The sequence below is a fragment of the Tympanuchus pallidicinctus genome, unplaced genomic scaffold (assembly GCF_026119805.1).
Source record: "Tympanuchus pallidicinctus isolate F22 unplaced genomic scaffold, pur_lepc_1.0 scaffold5, whole genome shotgun sequence".
In the NCBI taxonomy this organism is placed as follows: domain Eukaryota; kingdom Metazoa; phylum Chordata; class Aves; order Galliformes; family Phasianidae; genus Tympanuchus; species Tympanuchus pallidicinctus.
Window position 1 is genome coordinate 58,499,637 of NW_026294769.1, and position 14,961 is coordinate 58,514,597.

The 14,961-nt window shown below is 35.8% G+C and overlaps 1 protein-coding gene across 2 annotated transcripts in view; it reads right to left on the reverse strand.

The window, feature by feature from the left end:
• Nucleotides 1–14,961, reverse strand: part of ANGPT1 (angiopoietin 1) — a 163,014-nt gene that overhangs the window by 23,458 nt on the left and 124,595 nt on the right. The gene's annotated exons all lie outside the window — the stretch shown is intronic.

Below are 14,961 nucleotides of genomic sequence, written 5' to 3' on the forward strand. Positions count from 1 at the left end.
TTTATTTTAATTTGTTTTCCACTTATTGAAACTTTGGGTTCATTGAATATTGGTTTGAAATTTTATTTAATTGTGAATTGATTAACCCTGCTTGAAAATCCAGTCAAAAAAACCAAAATGATTCCAGTAAAATTTAAATTTAATAATTATTCCAAAATATGCTTTGAGTCCTAAAAAATTCATGGATAAATATATTTTGTTGAAACTCATGTGGATATTTAATAAAAGTGAATTTCAGAAATCCATGCTTTAGTTACACTGAGGGTGACATTAATTACCCATTGTCACCCACATGCATTGTACATTATCCTAATTAATTGTTTTAGATAAAATTTAAATGCAAAACTTAATATATCAGCATGTTGATAGTGCTAATTTTTACTCTGATGACTACTGTAGAGATACTAGCTTCTTGTTACCCTGAAGTGTCATTGAAAAATATCATTTGTAGGCCACAGTGAAATATTTATCACAGTTTACTTAATCGAAAGTAATTAATCATAAGTAATTGCAAAAGTTATAAATTTCACAGATAGACCTATCTCAAAAAATATATAAATCTCTTTGAGATATGTTGGTGTTTGATACTTAAATTGTATAAGCACATTAACTTAAATTATTGGGCTAAAGAGTACTACATTAACAATGTAGTTTTGTTTCTGTTGGCTTTTATTTGTTTTTACTCTGTGAAAAGCACGTGGAAAACTATGGCTGAAGCTACAGTTATGCTCTGAGGAGGTTATGTAACCCAGGTCCAGGTCTACAACTTAATTATTCCCATTAAAACTTTTCTGTACTCCATTCTATTTTTTAATCAGAGGAAGAATATTGTTAAGCCAACATTCAAATATTGCTTTTTATTTGTATTTACAGAAATGCAAAAGAACATATAATTAACTGCATTTTCCTTTTTTACCCCAATATTTGCCAAAAGCTGTGACGCAAGTAAAAGCTATTTGAGAATGATTGTTATTAATTCCTAAATATCCTTCTGCAAAATACCATTTGTAAGGCCTGATGTCCTACCATTTTCAGGAATACAGTAGTATCTGTGCACTCAGTGATTTCACATTCTCAGTATTTTCATACTCCCTTCAATAAGAATTTATTACTAGTACCTATTATTACTAAACTTAGTTTGAAAGCCTTTTGACGTTAGAAAGTAAATTTCAGTGAGGTGGATAAGTTTTGTACATGTATAATTTTTCACATACCACAGATCTTATACGTATTTGTACACGTATAAGCAAACACATACACATAAAATTAACAAGAAAATACAACTAACTTCCTAAACGGAGATAGTACATATATTTTTAAAATTTATCTTCACTGTTTGTTCAATTGTGGACATTCAGCCAAAAGTTTGTTGAGCTTACCCTACCTTAGTCCACCTGAAACAAGCCACTTTTCTAAGGGTCTGGACTATGTTTCTGAGCAGAAAATGACATGATATTTTACTTGATATTGGCCTCTTCCTTAAATATTAAACTATTTTTCTGAAGCTGTATGGTCATGATAATATCTCAAGTCACAAATCAGGCAGTGAAATAAGTAATCCTTTAGTAGGCCTGCCCTGTAGAAGAAATGGAGATCAAGAGTAGTATATAGTACAAACTATTCTGCAAGCAATGAGAGCAGGTAGTAAGAATAACGATGAGAGAAGAACAGAATAAACAAAAAAAATGTAAAACTGAAGACTAGTACTGAGACAATGTCTTCAAATTCCAGGTCCAAAAAAGTCTCTGACATTGAAGGAGCTCCTAAAAGTAGACCAGATCCTGTGATTCACGCTATGGAAACATTTACACTTTTACACAACAAAAATAAAATGTTGTCAATCTGACCACGAACCATTCCTGATGTTCCTTCAGGCTGTGTATTATGGCTAAAGCTGTTGGCTAAAAATAAGAGGAACACTAACTAGACCACAGAATTACAGAGCCGAAACATGTATACTAAACTTTATTTCCAAGAGTGTTTGTTAAAAAAGGCGTAATCCGTAATCACCATAAGAAATGATTTAAATACTGAATTGGATATGCCATCTAGATTGAATAAACTTCACCCATGTTGCCACTGGCAAAATAGCTAATTGAAACTATGGGAGGCATCTTTAAAATTTTACGCTATTCTTTATTCTTTGAGAAGAGCTTTACTGTATGGAAAAGAATCATTTCTGACAGAAGTGGAAATAGCCTACAATTAATATTTCATCAATTTTATTTGGATTGTTTGTAATTTAAAATTATTATGCTCTGGCAGTATAATCCTGTTTTACAATTGTTCTCCTTTGGGCATTTGTAGATTTTGGTTTTGAAGATTTTCCAGTGTTAATGATCTACTGACCCCTTCAAATCATGCTATAGCATTGCTATAATATAACTGGAATGGAATTAGTTTGTAACTGCCAACTGACCACAATTTAAAGAAATAACTAATTGAATAACACGTTAAAATAAATAATTTGGGTTCTGCATGAGATTTTCAAGATTTATGATGGGATTCGTGTGAAGTGATGTATTCTTTGCACTGAGTGAATCCCAGAGGAAAATGCAAAGCTGGGGACATTATTTTCAAAGAAAATGTTTGCCAGGATTTCTGTTCACTTACATATGTCTATTCAGTCTTGATGTAGAAGTCATTTCAATGTTTATGAATTTCTGCTAATTAGATTAATTAACTTAATTTGGTGTCTATATAAAATGAAATCAGTAAGCAGTAAAAGGATCTTGAAAGACCACTTTCTAGAGATGACAGAAAATGCAATCATTTCCAAATAGGGAAACAATGTAAGCTTTTATTAAGGACAATGTAATTGTTGTGATCTCATTCTTACCATAATATATACATATTTTATTTTGATGTCATCTTAAAGTCTGTACAACAATAAAGAGGCAAGATTGACTTGACCTTCTGCAACAGCTCTGATAGTATTGACTTAGCTAACTACTAAGTATGTGCTTAAAATTTATTTTAAAATATGCCTAAGTGCATGGCTCAATCAGAGCCTAATTTTACTTTAAATAAAAAATAAAGAAATTGGAGGAAAAGAAGGAGAAAGAGAAAAATATGGTGAAGGGGATGAAAGGCCTCCCTTACACAACAGGATCATTCACACTGCAAGTATGATAATATGTTGTGGTTTTTTTTTTGTTTTTTTTTTTTTCTTTAAGGCTTATGGCTTTAAAAAAGGGATATAGAATGAAAACATATAACCAAGCATGTCCCACACCTTGCCTGAATAATTTGCAACAATTTCACCTTGATCCTTTTACTCTTCAGGGTCTCTACCCTAATACATTCATTCACTGGCCTTTTTCACTGTTATCATACAACGGTTAGAGTTTAATTCTGATGGCTACTGCTCAGAAAAAAAAATAAAGAAATAAATTAAAAGTGATAAACAGAGTTTCTGTGAAATGCTTATGGTTACTTGAAAAATAAATATTGGCTTCACCATTTGCTTGGTTTTCTGAATGCAAAATTTAGTTTAAAAAATGCCAAAATGAGTTATGTGGCACTAAGACCTCCATAGAAAAATATAAACAGACTGTTAAAACATATTTCAACTCCCTTGGTGTTATTTGTGGCTTATAAACAGTCACATATGAGTGAAAGTTTCACTGACTGTCACCCATTTATGATCCAAGTTCTTCACTGGTGCCACACTGACCAGGCGAACAGAGATCGGCATGTCTTGCATGTTAGCTTTTTTTTTTCCCCACTAATAACCAAGGTCATGACCTTGTAAGAGCTGTGATTCAGAGTAACAACTTCTCTGCTTCAAATGGAATTTAGATAGGTACTAAAAGTACTTTAGTAAAGGCTTTATTTTAGTACAACCAAATTACAATACTAATTCTTGTATTAAACCAAATTACAAACCAAATACAAGAAAATGGAACAGAAATGGTGCATGTTCACTTGGGTTGTGAGTTGCACTGATTTACACTGGAAACTCAGCACCCTTTCATATCTGATGAAACAGAAGACTGCAGACTGTTTTCTTTACAGCACTAGGCATTAATTCATCTTTCTTTGTAGTTAGTCTTCAAATGTTATTGTGTACCTCTTTCTTTCATGATAATAAGGTTTGTTTTAATTTTGCAAACAAACTAATCAATATGAAAAATCAGATATCACAATACTTGTGTGCTCTGATGCTCAAATTTGATCTATTTGTAGGTTTATGTGAATACAGAGCTCTATTTGTATGGTATATGCCACCTTTTTGTGCTCTAACTCACCAATTATATTGCTGCTGTGGAACAAACAATGTGTAATACCACATTTGTTACCATAACTTCAGAGGGAGATAAAGGAAATTCGGGTATGTTTCCAGTTAGTGGGGAAAATTGCACTCTTCAATCTCATCTGCCTCTCCCGCAAGAAAAAAAGCAACCAAGCTCAGCATCAACAAAACACATAGAAACCAATAACAAACTCCTCAAGGTTAATGCAGCTATTGACTCTGGGAAAACTAGGATGACCTCTTTACCAAATTCTCTCCAAGCCTCACAGGTACACTCAGCTTTTGTCTTATGAAAGATGTGAATTCGCATACTGTTTTGCTGATATTTTCTTAAACATATAATGAATCGAGGCAGAAAATGTTCTCAGAATCAGGTTGTAGATACATTTGCCAGTAGAAGTATTAATGATAAAAGAAAAAAAAAAAAAAACCACAAACAAAAACCAATCAAACCCAGATCTGGTTGGCTGGGCAGCTGGTAACATACTTCAGAGACTTTAACCACAAACATACTAGATTAAATAAGGGTCACTCTAAGAATTCCAAAATGTTTTTTTGCAGGCAGATGAAAGCATACTCTGTTGGGTCCAAGAGCAGACATGAGCTCATTCTGCCCACACACCATTCTGGTTGGAAGCTTTGCTGTTACAATGCGTGACACTGAGACCATTAAAGGGCAGAATATATTAGCTTGGGCTTGGTGCCACATAGACAGGTCTATCCAAATTCTGTTGAGCACAGAGAGTGGGCAGAGAGAACCAACACACCAATGCAGGCACAGGAAGTGCACCTCCCTGTTACAAACTCTGGCTTCCAGTCTCTACCTTTCATTATTTCCTCTTTGTGGAGAATTAAATTTTAAACTTTTTTAAATTCTGGAGATATTGCCACTAATGCTAAACAAATTCTTCAGAATCTTGTCAATGCTGAGGGGTCACTTAGTTCACCTAGGTCAACACTTAGTTTATTCTTACAGAAAACCTGGCCATTCATAGGAATAATACAATTTGTCTAACCAAGATCCTTTAAGGACACATTCATCCACTTTATCTACATTTCAGCCTTACCTGACCCAACATTTGGAAGTGTCAGTTTCTTCAGTTGTGATTAAAGTTATAGCAAGATCAATGTCCAGGCTAAATACTTTTGAGCTGAACCTGTGTTCTGGTTCTTGAAAATATGCTCCATTTCCTAACATTTAGACAAAAACAGGAAGAATTCTACAATCACTGAATCTGCACTAAAGAGGGAGATATTCTGTAAGCCTAAATTTTACTGGTATATTTTTTTCATCCTGCATTTTACTTCTGAATATGTCTTTCACAGGCATTTTGAGAGAATATAGTGTTTGTGCCCTTGAACTCAATTCATTATATTGCAATGCTAAATCATCAGTGTACCAGTTATTAGCAACCAGTAATGGAAGTGCTCACACCATGGTATCGTATACATCTATAACTTTTGATATGTCCTTACACATCTCTTTTAGACTTTCTGCACAAATTTTCTCTGTGCTAATTGATATTCTGGTGGTCATTATATATTGCATAAAGTTTAACATTTATGGCATTACACAGGACCCACATAAATTTAAAGAATGAAAAAATGACAATGAGCATTCTCAAGAGCCAAATAAGAAAAGTACTATCGCATTTAAAATTAATTACTGTGCTATTTATTTATTTTTTTTTTTTAGAAATAGAACCTAACAGAAGACATTACATATGTCTCTGTGGTGAACAGTCTGAATTGAAATGCCGTATACATTTGAAGATGTCTGGATATCCTATGAAGTACAGCTTTGAAACAAAAAATTCCTTCTGAGGGGCATATATGCTGAAGTATCTCACCTTCAGAAGATCCTTTTATTCAGGGAGTGTTTCGTCTTAAAGCCCAGATGAGGCATGAAATTACTGGTTTCAACAATACACTAATTTCTGTACTAACACAAAGGTTGATAGGTTTAAATACCGTGGAAATATTATAACAGAAGTGAATTAAAGAAACACGTTTTTTGGTGTTATTTGGTGAGAATTCTTACCATGAGGATTTTGAAGTCCATTGCCTTAAAGATTTAATAAACTTTGCTAAAGTACTTGTTCAATAGTCTTAATGGTGATATATATGTATGAGGACTGCTCTAAAGTAATGCCTCATTTTATTATGCTGACCCATGATGTCTGAAACAGGTGTTGGAGTAATATGGTAGTAGAAATGGAACCTACCCACTAATATTCCATTACATTTTGCTGCCGTGCAACAGATGGCAGCAGAGGGGCACTCTGAAAAAATGGTGTCTGACAAGAAAGAGTGGATGAAGCAAAGGTGTGGAACTGAATTCCTCCATGTGGACTAAAGTGCACCTACTGACATTCAAAAGTTCCTTCTGAACATTTCTGGAGACAAAACAGTAGAAGTGAACACAGTGAGACAGTAGGTGGTACATTTCAGCAGAGGTGACAGTGGAACATCCCCACTGGTGCGGATTGTTTTGAGTGCAGCATGCAGGGTCTTGCTCATTGGCGGCGAAAATGAACAGCTAATGGTGATGACTATATTGCAGAATAGTATTTTGTAGCTGAGAATTTACTCTACCAAACACTGCTATTGTGCTCTTTCAATCTGTTGTACTTTTATGGCAATAAATAGGAGGCATCATTTTGGAGTGATCTGCACACCTACTCATCCTTTGAACACTGAATTCTTTCCTGAACAGTATTAGAGCCTCAGTGAAGAGCCTGTTCCTCTGCAGCACAGACTGTCCTTCTCTTTTGGGAAACAATAATTGTTCTCTGAATTTCCTCTGGAAAATGAAGGCTTTAATCCAGGCTCTTTCATTTCTTTTCTGAGTATGACAGGACATCATCTCCTACTTTCAGGCTACAAGCTATGAATCATCAGTGGATATAAATGGATGCCTTACTATTTTCAGAATTTCCAAATAGCTTACTCTAGGCAGCTCTCTGCTATACATGTTGCCTGATTTGGCTTCCAGTCTAAAGAGCTTATCTTTCCCCAAGCATGTACAGAGATTCGAGTGTCCTAGTTAGGGTCCTGCAATCTGTTCCTAGAGTCCAACAGCTTTAATGTTAACACTGGAAAGCTTTATGTCACCCACCTGTAAGAAACCACATTTGATTTGTTTATTAACACTTAAATTCTATAAATCCAGGATGATGTTTAAGTCCAATTAATTATTACAAAGGAGATTTTTTTCTTGCCTTAAGTTTGAATTGATGTGTTATTTTATTGTAGATAAGCTTTAAGGGAAAATATGATACTTTTGTTCTTACTCATGTATTTTCCTTTGAAAACAAAAAAAAAAAATTGAATGTAGAAGCCTGGAGAAAGAGATAATGACATGCCAACTGTGTTCCACAGTGATAACTCTGGTGGAACATGTCAGAAAACAAGCTTCTGTGCTTGAATACCCTGAAAAACCATAGAAAATCTTCTAAAAATATAAAAGCACAATCAAACTTGATTACTTAAAGCTTCTTATCAAGAGCCTACCAAAACTCCCCTGAAGATGTATTCAGTTTTGGTGAAGAAAATATATCAGTCAAAGGCAATTGGAAATTAACCAGCTGAAATAAAAGGGGGATACAGAAAAGCAAGACAAAAGATAACAACAACTTGGAAGTGGCTTTAAAGATCTAATAGTGAAAATAGACTACAGATGGGTAAATGGATACACAGAAATGGTGAGATCTTTGTTATACTAGGTATTCTTTTAATAACTCATACTGAAGACTTTGCTTTTGTCCTGGAAGAGGGCTTATTGTAGAACCTATAGTTCACACCTTGTAAAGCAAGTTCAATAATACATTCCTAAAGTGTCAAGGGAATAACTTCTCAGAGTTTTTAGGGCACTTTTTCTGGTATTACTTTTTCACACGTATTCTAGATATTATTTCATTATAGATTTCTAGAGTCAACTGTGACAAAAATAAGAAATGAAATGAAAGAATAGGCTCTTGCGTGCTTTTATGCCTTAAAAAATGCTACTATTAAAAATACAGACTTGTATACAGAATTGCATAAAATTGCAAATGTAATTACATTTCTGAATGAAAATTGTATTATTTCTAGAGTGAAACTGTGAATTTTCAGTTGGCTTTCCTTTAAATAAAGAGATTGTCGGCTGACATGCAAACAAAATTGATCGATTGATTTTGAAACATGAGGAGTACAAAAGTAAATTATTGTAAACAAGTGCAGATTAGAAACTCTCCATCAAAAGGGCTCGAAGGTTAATACCAGCATTCATTTTACATGGGACTGTTTAAGATTAAAAAGAGTTCACAAAGAAATCTGCAAATAACTAACTCCATCAGATTAAAATAATAAATATTCTGCCACTGAAATTATTTTTCCCATGACATCTTTAATGCACCACATTACTCAACATAAATCCAATTCATTTATTATTTATGTTTAGTTTCTCACTTTTAAGTTATAATCTAGAGAAAAGTAGACATCACTGCTTTTCTATCATGTGAAAATTAACTATATTAGTGCAAGACCTCATTGGTAGTTCTACAAGTTGCAGCTCTTGGGAAATCAGGTATCTACATATGGACAGATGTAGTAGCTTGGCATTAAAGAATCATTGAACTGTAGCAGTAGGAAGGGACCTCTATAGTCCACATAGTTCAAACTTCTGCTACAGCATGTTTCCTATAGTAGGTCACACAAGCAAGTGTCCATATTGGTCTTAATACCTACAGAGAAGGAGACTCCACAATCTTCTGGGCAGCATGTTCCAGTGCTCTGTCACACTGTGTACAATCAATGGGGAGGAATAATTGTATGCACCTGTACAGGCTGGGGGATGGGCTGCTGGAGAGGAGCTCTGCAGAGAGGGACCTGGGCATCCTGATTGGCCATGAACCAGCAGTGTGCCCTCTTGGCCAAAAAGGCCAATGGCATTCTGGGGGTGCATAAAAAGAGCGTGGCCAACAGGTCGAGGGAGGTGATCCTCCCCCTCTACTCTACCCTGGTAAGGCCTCATCTGGAGTACCACATCCAGTTCTGGACTCCCAGAACAAAAAAGACAAGGATCTCTTGGAAAGAGTCCAGCGGAGGGCCACAAAGATGGTGAAGGGCCTGGAGCATCTCCCCTGTGAAGAAAGGCTGAGTGAACTGGGTCTGTTCAGCCTTGAGAAAAGAAGACTGAGAGGGGACCTGATCCAGGTCTATAAATATCTAAGGTGTGGGGGGCAGAATGGCGAGGCTGGACTCTTTTCAGTGGTGAGTGGAGACAGGACAAGGGGAAACGGCCGGAAACTGCAGCATAGGAAGTTCTGCACAAATGTGCACAAGAACTTCTTTACAGTGAGGTGACGGAGCACTGGAACAGGCTGCCAAGGGGGGTTGTGGAGTCTCCTTCTCTGGAGATATTCAAGTCTCACCTGGACACCTACCTGTGCGACCTGGCGTAGGGAACCTGCTTTGGCAGGGGGGTTCAACTCAATGATCTCTAGAGGTCCCTTCTAACCCGTACAATTCTGTGATTCTGTGCACAGAGGTTAGGCTAAGTAGGATTACTGCAGTGGGAAGATAATAAATGAAAAATGCTAATTAATGATATAGGCTCACAATAAATTCCATGAGGAGTGATCTCCAGAAAGAGATCCTTCCTCAGTGGCAGTCAACACTTAAATGGGATCTAGGTGAAATGGAGCCAGGCTCCACCCCTTCTGGTAGCACAGGTGAATTGCCTTCACCTGTGTTCCCACGGTAGACTTATTGCTTGCCTCAGGTGGTCAATCAGAGGTTCAGGCTGTGATTAACAGTTCCCATACACTCTACAGTGAAGAAGTTCTTCCTTGTGTTAGTATGAAACTTTCTGTGTTCCAGTTTCTGGCCATTGCCCCTCGTTCTATGTCTGCATGATACTGAAGAGCCTGCCCCCATCAACTTTACTTCTGTACTTTAGATATTTATAAGCAGTTATGAGAACCCCTCTCAGCCTTCTCTTCTCCAAAGTGAACAGTCCCAGGTCTCTCAGGCTTTCCTCGTACAGAAGATGCTCCAGGCCTGTAATCTTTTTGTGACCCTCAACTGGGCTCTTTCTAGGTGAATTTTCTTCTTTTGATCTGGGGAGCCCAGAACTGGACAGAGTATTTTGGATGTGGTCTCACCAGGTCAGAATAGAAGAGAGGATCTCCTCCCTCAACCTGCTGGCCATTGAATATCTGTTATGGCAAGATTTGATACAGTCATGTCTGTGCAGCTGCAGTCCATGCTTTTTCTCTTTACTCAAACAGATAAATAAAAAAGAACAGCCCAATTGTTTGGTGAAAAAAATATTGAACGTATCTTCAAATCATGTAATGGATGCATGCCACAGATACCATTCTGTCTGTTAAAATGATTTTTCATGAGTATTTCCTCTGAAGCAAATTCGCAAAATGAATTTCAAGTTTCTAAATAAATGTGAATGACTATGGGTTCAAAATTTTGCACCATTACTATTTTTTGAGTTATTTTATAGATTTCATTTTTGGCAAAACAGTGATGAGTTCTGGACACAAAATCTATGATTATTTTCTTGCTTAGCTACCTACAGGTTTCATCTGTGTCCTCCATTGTGTTCTGGGCCACCTAAGGTTCACTGTGATGCTAAGAACAAGGAAACTAAGCAGATGGATCAGAAAAAAATTCCAGATAAGACTGATTCCCTATTTTATCTAAACTACTCAAGTGCAACAGAAAGAAAAAGTTACTCATGGCAAAGGCATCACTGAAAATCCCCATTCTGTTTGCAACAAATTTCATCAACTTCTTTCCTCTGAGGAATGTTACATCTAAATTTTCTCTGTATAACTGATATTTCCCTGTCTACTTGTCTCCTGTTTATTCCACTGAAAATACATCTATACTATCTTCCATTTTTTACAAGATTTCCTTATCTCTTTCTCATGTTGGTTCCAAACAAAGATTGTTCTCCTTAATTACAAATTATCACCTTAAAACAGCAACTCACTCAAAAAAGTTGGGATGTTCTCTATCCATTCACAGTTCTCACTTATGCTTTCAGAAATCCCAAAGTCATGCCAACCTAAGTGGTACTCACTCATCATCTAATCATGTTTCTTCATGAGTAAGAACAAAGACAGTAAGTCATTGTAGGAATTGGAAGATTTTCTAAATAGTGGATTGACAAAATACTGTAATACAGTGTCATAGAGAGCCTATTAAACATTTCTAAGGATTCTGAGGTACAAACAATTTGGCTAATTTAAAACGTTATTTCCCCCATTCTTCATCCCATGCCTCACTTCGAAGAGCTATTTCTACATTGTGAGTGGCAAAAAAAGATGTGCTCGAAGCCTGAAATTTTTGCTGTTCGTAATCCAACATCAGTATATCTGCTGTCATTAACTAATATGTAGGATTATGAAGTGCGGAGCCTGGAATCCTAAGACATGATTACTTTCCTGGGTTGATTCTGGAGGGTCTGGGGACACAGCACAAAACATAACGATATGGCTCACAAAAGCAGCAACGTTGACAAAAGTGCACTAGTCTATACAGGAAAATAGTAGAGGCTAGGTGAATTCTGGGTGGCTCTTCTAATGAAATTTTTATATTTCTGTGATACGTCTTTTGACTTTCTAAAAAACACTGCACTAAACGTGGGCTTGTAAGATCTGACTCTTTTTACTGTATGGAGATTTTACTTGACATAGTGCAAGACTTGCAAAAAGTTGGTCAAAGAGTATTTTCATTGAACTTAAACACAGCTTTCTGTTCAATCTTCTCATGTAAATAAGAAATCTAAGGATATTACAAATGAAATTAATCACTTCAAAACTTCCAGGCTATCGAAACCTTCAAGGGAGGCGCAACACTGTTTTTCCTGTTTCTGTTACTTATCGTTTATTATTTATTTTATTATTTATTTATTATTTCACTAAACAAATTTTCATCTCTACTTTCTTCATTGCAGTCATCATCTGGGATAAATACATTTGATTCTACATTCCCAGAAACCTTTTTGGAGCTGCCTCATTTTGAAAGAGAAACAAGAATATTTTTAACGTACATATGTTCAGCATTACTCTTTTTAATCACAGATTCTTTAAGCTAATAAAAAGTAGTAAAGAGAATACAAACAACCTAGAGAAAAAACAGAACTCTTGTGAAATCACCAATTGGGAGTTATCCAGAGTGAATCAAGCTCTGCATAATGTTGGGGTTGGATTTTGGAAAAATAGCATGAAAAGGAGTTTCATTATTTTCATAGAAGCATCTTATCACTTTGTGGTATTTGCATCTTTTAACTTACTATACACAATTGCTAGACCTGGATCTTTTATAATTTTTTCCTGTCTTCCAAATGTACTAGGTACTGCCATAGCATAAATGCTCAATTTCTTGAGCTTTCCCTATCATTTCAATATCCTTCCTCTATTTACCTACTATCCAGATTACCTCAGAAGTTTATTTCTTTATTGTCTGACCTCAGAAGTTTATTTCTTTATTGTCTGACACTTCTTAGTTAACTTGTGTTTCTTGAAACCAATGTAAAGTATGAATAACCTACAATTCCTTAGTTGTCCAAACAACACTGAAGAAGAATTTACTGCTGGCCACAAGCAGAAAATTCTAATGGCTACCGAAATTAAAGAATATCTAATTCGTATGGTGAGATGACTTCAAACAAACAGTAACTGAAGTTCTGAAAAAGGTATGCTGCTCTGTGCTTGAGGTATTGAAAGCAAATATGGCAAATGCCTGACAGCTGACGACTGTGAACAAAAGGAAAAGCAGAAGTTTGAGAACAGTGCTTTTCAACTTCAGAGGGCTCATTTAAATAGCAGTTCCTTAGATAAAGGACAAACAGTATTCTCTGAGGAGCAGCCAGCTGCCTAGGGCTCAATAATCAGGCTTTTATTTGGTCTGCCTTCTGGAGCTGCTTCTATCGCAGATAGTGATGCTGGCAAGCAAAATAAAGAGTTGCCATGTCACAGGATGCATTTTTATAATAATTTCTAGAAAAGTCCATCATACACTTTGTTCACAAAATGTTTGCTAGACGTATGTGTGTCTGCACAAGGCACCAGTACATTTGTCAAGTGTTAAAAAACAATTTAGATTGTCACATGGCTTACAATTCATTAGTTCTGGAACTTCTTTATTTTCTCTAAATATTCAGATATGTTTGAGTAAAAGTAACTGAGTAATTTATCTGAAACAGCAAGGTCCAACAGAGATGATAGAGCTTTTTTAGCTCTCTGTTTATTCCAGAATAATGTTAATGAAACCAATTCTCAATTTCCCAGACAGATTGTATTGAGCAAATTCTGGTGTTCAGCTGAAATATGAAGCAGAGCAAGAACCAGAAATGCAGTCAGTGTTCTCATTTGAAATTCCTGCAGGTGTTTGTGGAAATGTGACTTGAACATGAGTAGCAAAATTCAGTCATGTTACCCAATCTTACACTTTTTAAGGCCTGCACACCCTTTCTGATTTAATATCTACAGTTTTGAAACATTTTGTTTTTCATATTCACTAGAAATATTTTAATAGATCATCTTCTACAGTTCAGGAAGTACATTTTATATAGCCAAAAAAACACCTTTTTTTCTAATGAAGCAATTTTCCTTTCCAAAATACTTCCCTGTTGCCATACACATCTGTAGATCTAGATTCATTCAGGATGATTTTTCTAGGGTTCCTCTACTGTCCATCGAAATGTTAAACTTAAATAGATTAAGAAATCTCCAGGTGTCAGTTTCATGACCCAAGCATTTTAAGGGCCCTTTGTTTGAGACAAACTTTAATACAACCAACAAAAGACATGTGAAGAAAGGTTACATCTTGGGCTAGGGCTTTGATAATAAATGGTACGCTACCACTTGTATCTGTAAGGCTAGATTTCCTTTCCTCCCCCAAAAATATTGTCTTGTTTGTGGCACAGACTGCCAAGTCCCTGCTCTGTGGAATCCGCCATATGGAAATAATACTATTTTGATCAGGCTAAATCTGTTTAAAGAAAGGGACAATTAAATATATGCAGGTTCTTTCTTAAACTCATGTCTGGTCTTGGTTGTTCACACCTGAAGCAGCTTTGGGTCACAGCACCCAGCAGAGTTCCCAGGCTGACAGAGGGACAAATAGCACTGCCCTACCCCAAAAATCCTTGCCTTTCCCCTGCTTTGGGCACTTCATATGGTTTTAAGACAGGCAGAAATCCCCAAAGTGTTTCCAGGTTTCCCTGCTATATTACCAAAAAGACAGTCTAGAATTTTAAAATAAGACAAGAAATTTTCTCACTATTTTTCCAGGAATTATCTACGTGTATCCTTAAAATCCTTACTACAAGCTGTAACAGAAGTTAAATTTGCAACATTCTTCCTATTCCTCAATGGTCTGCATTGTTGCTGTTCAGTGCAGAAATGCAAGCAAAAATGACAGTAATTCTGTCAGCAAATTCTGTCATTTTAATTCACATTCTGAGTAATATTCCTGGCACCTTTAATTTTCATCATATTTTTTAGATGTACGTGTAACTGTACATTGATTTTTTTCCTCATTTGACAAGTATTTCTCCTATCTTTTCTCCTGCTTGAACATCTTCAAATGCGTAAGTTTCACATAATACACATTTACACGTTTGGTTTTAGATTTTGCAGAAGTTCTTCTATCCTTTGTTTCAAGAGATTTTCTTTATTCATTTCACTCTTTGCCTTAGA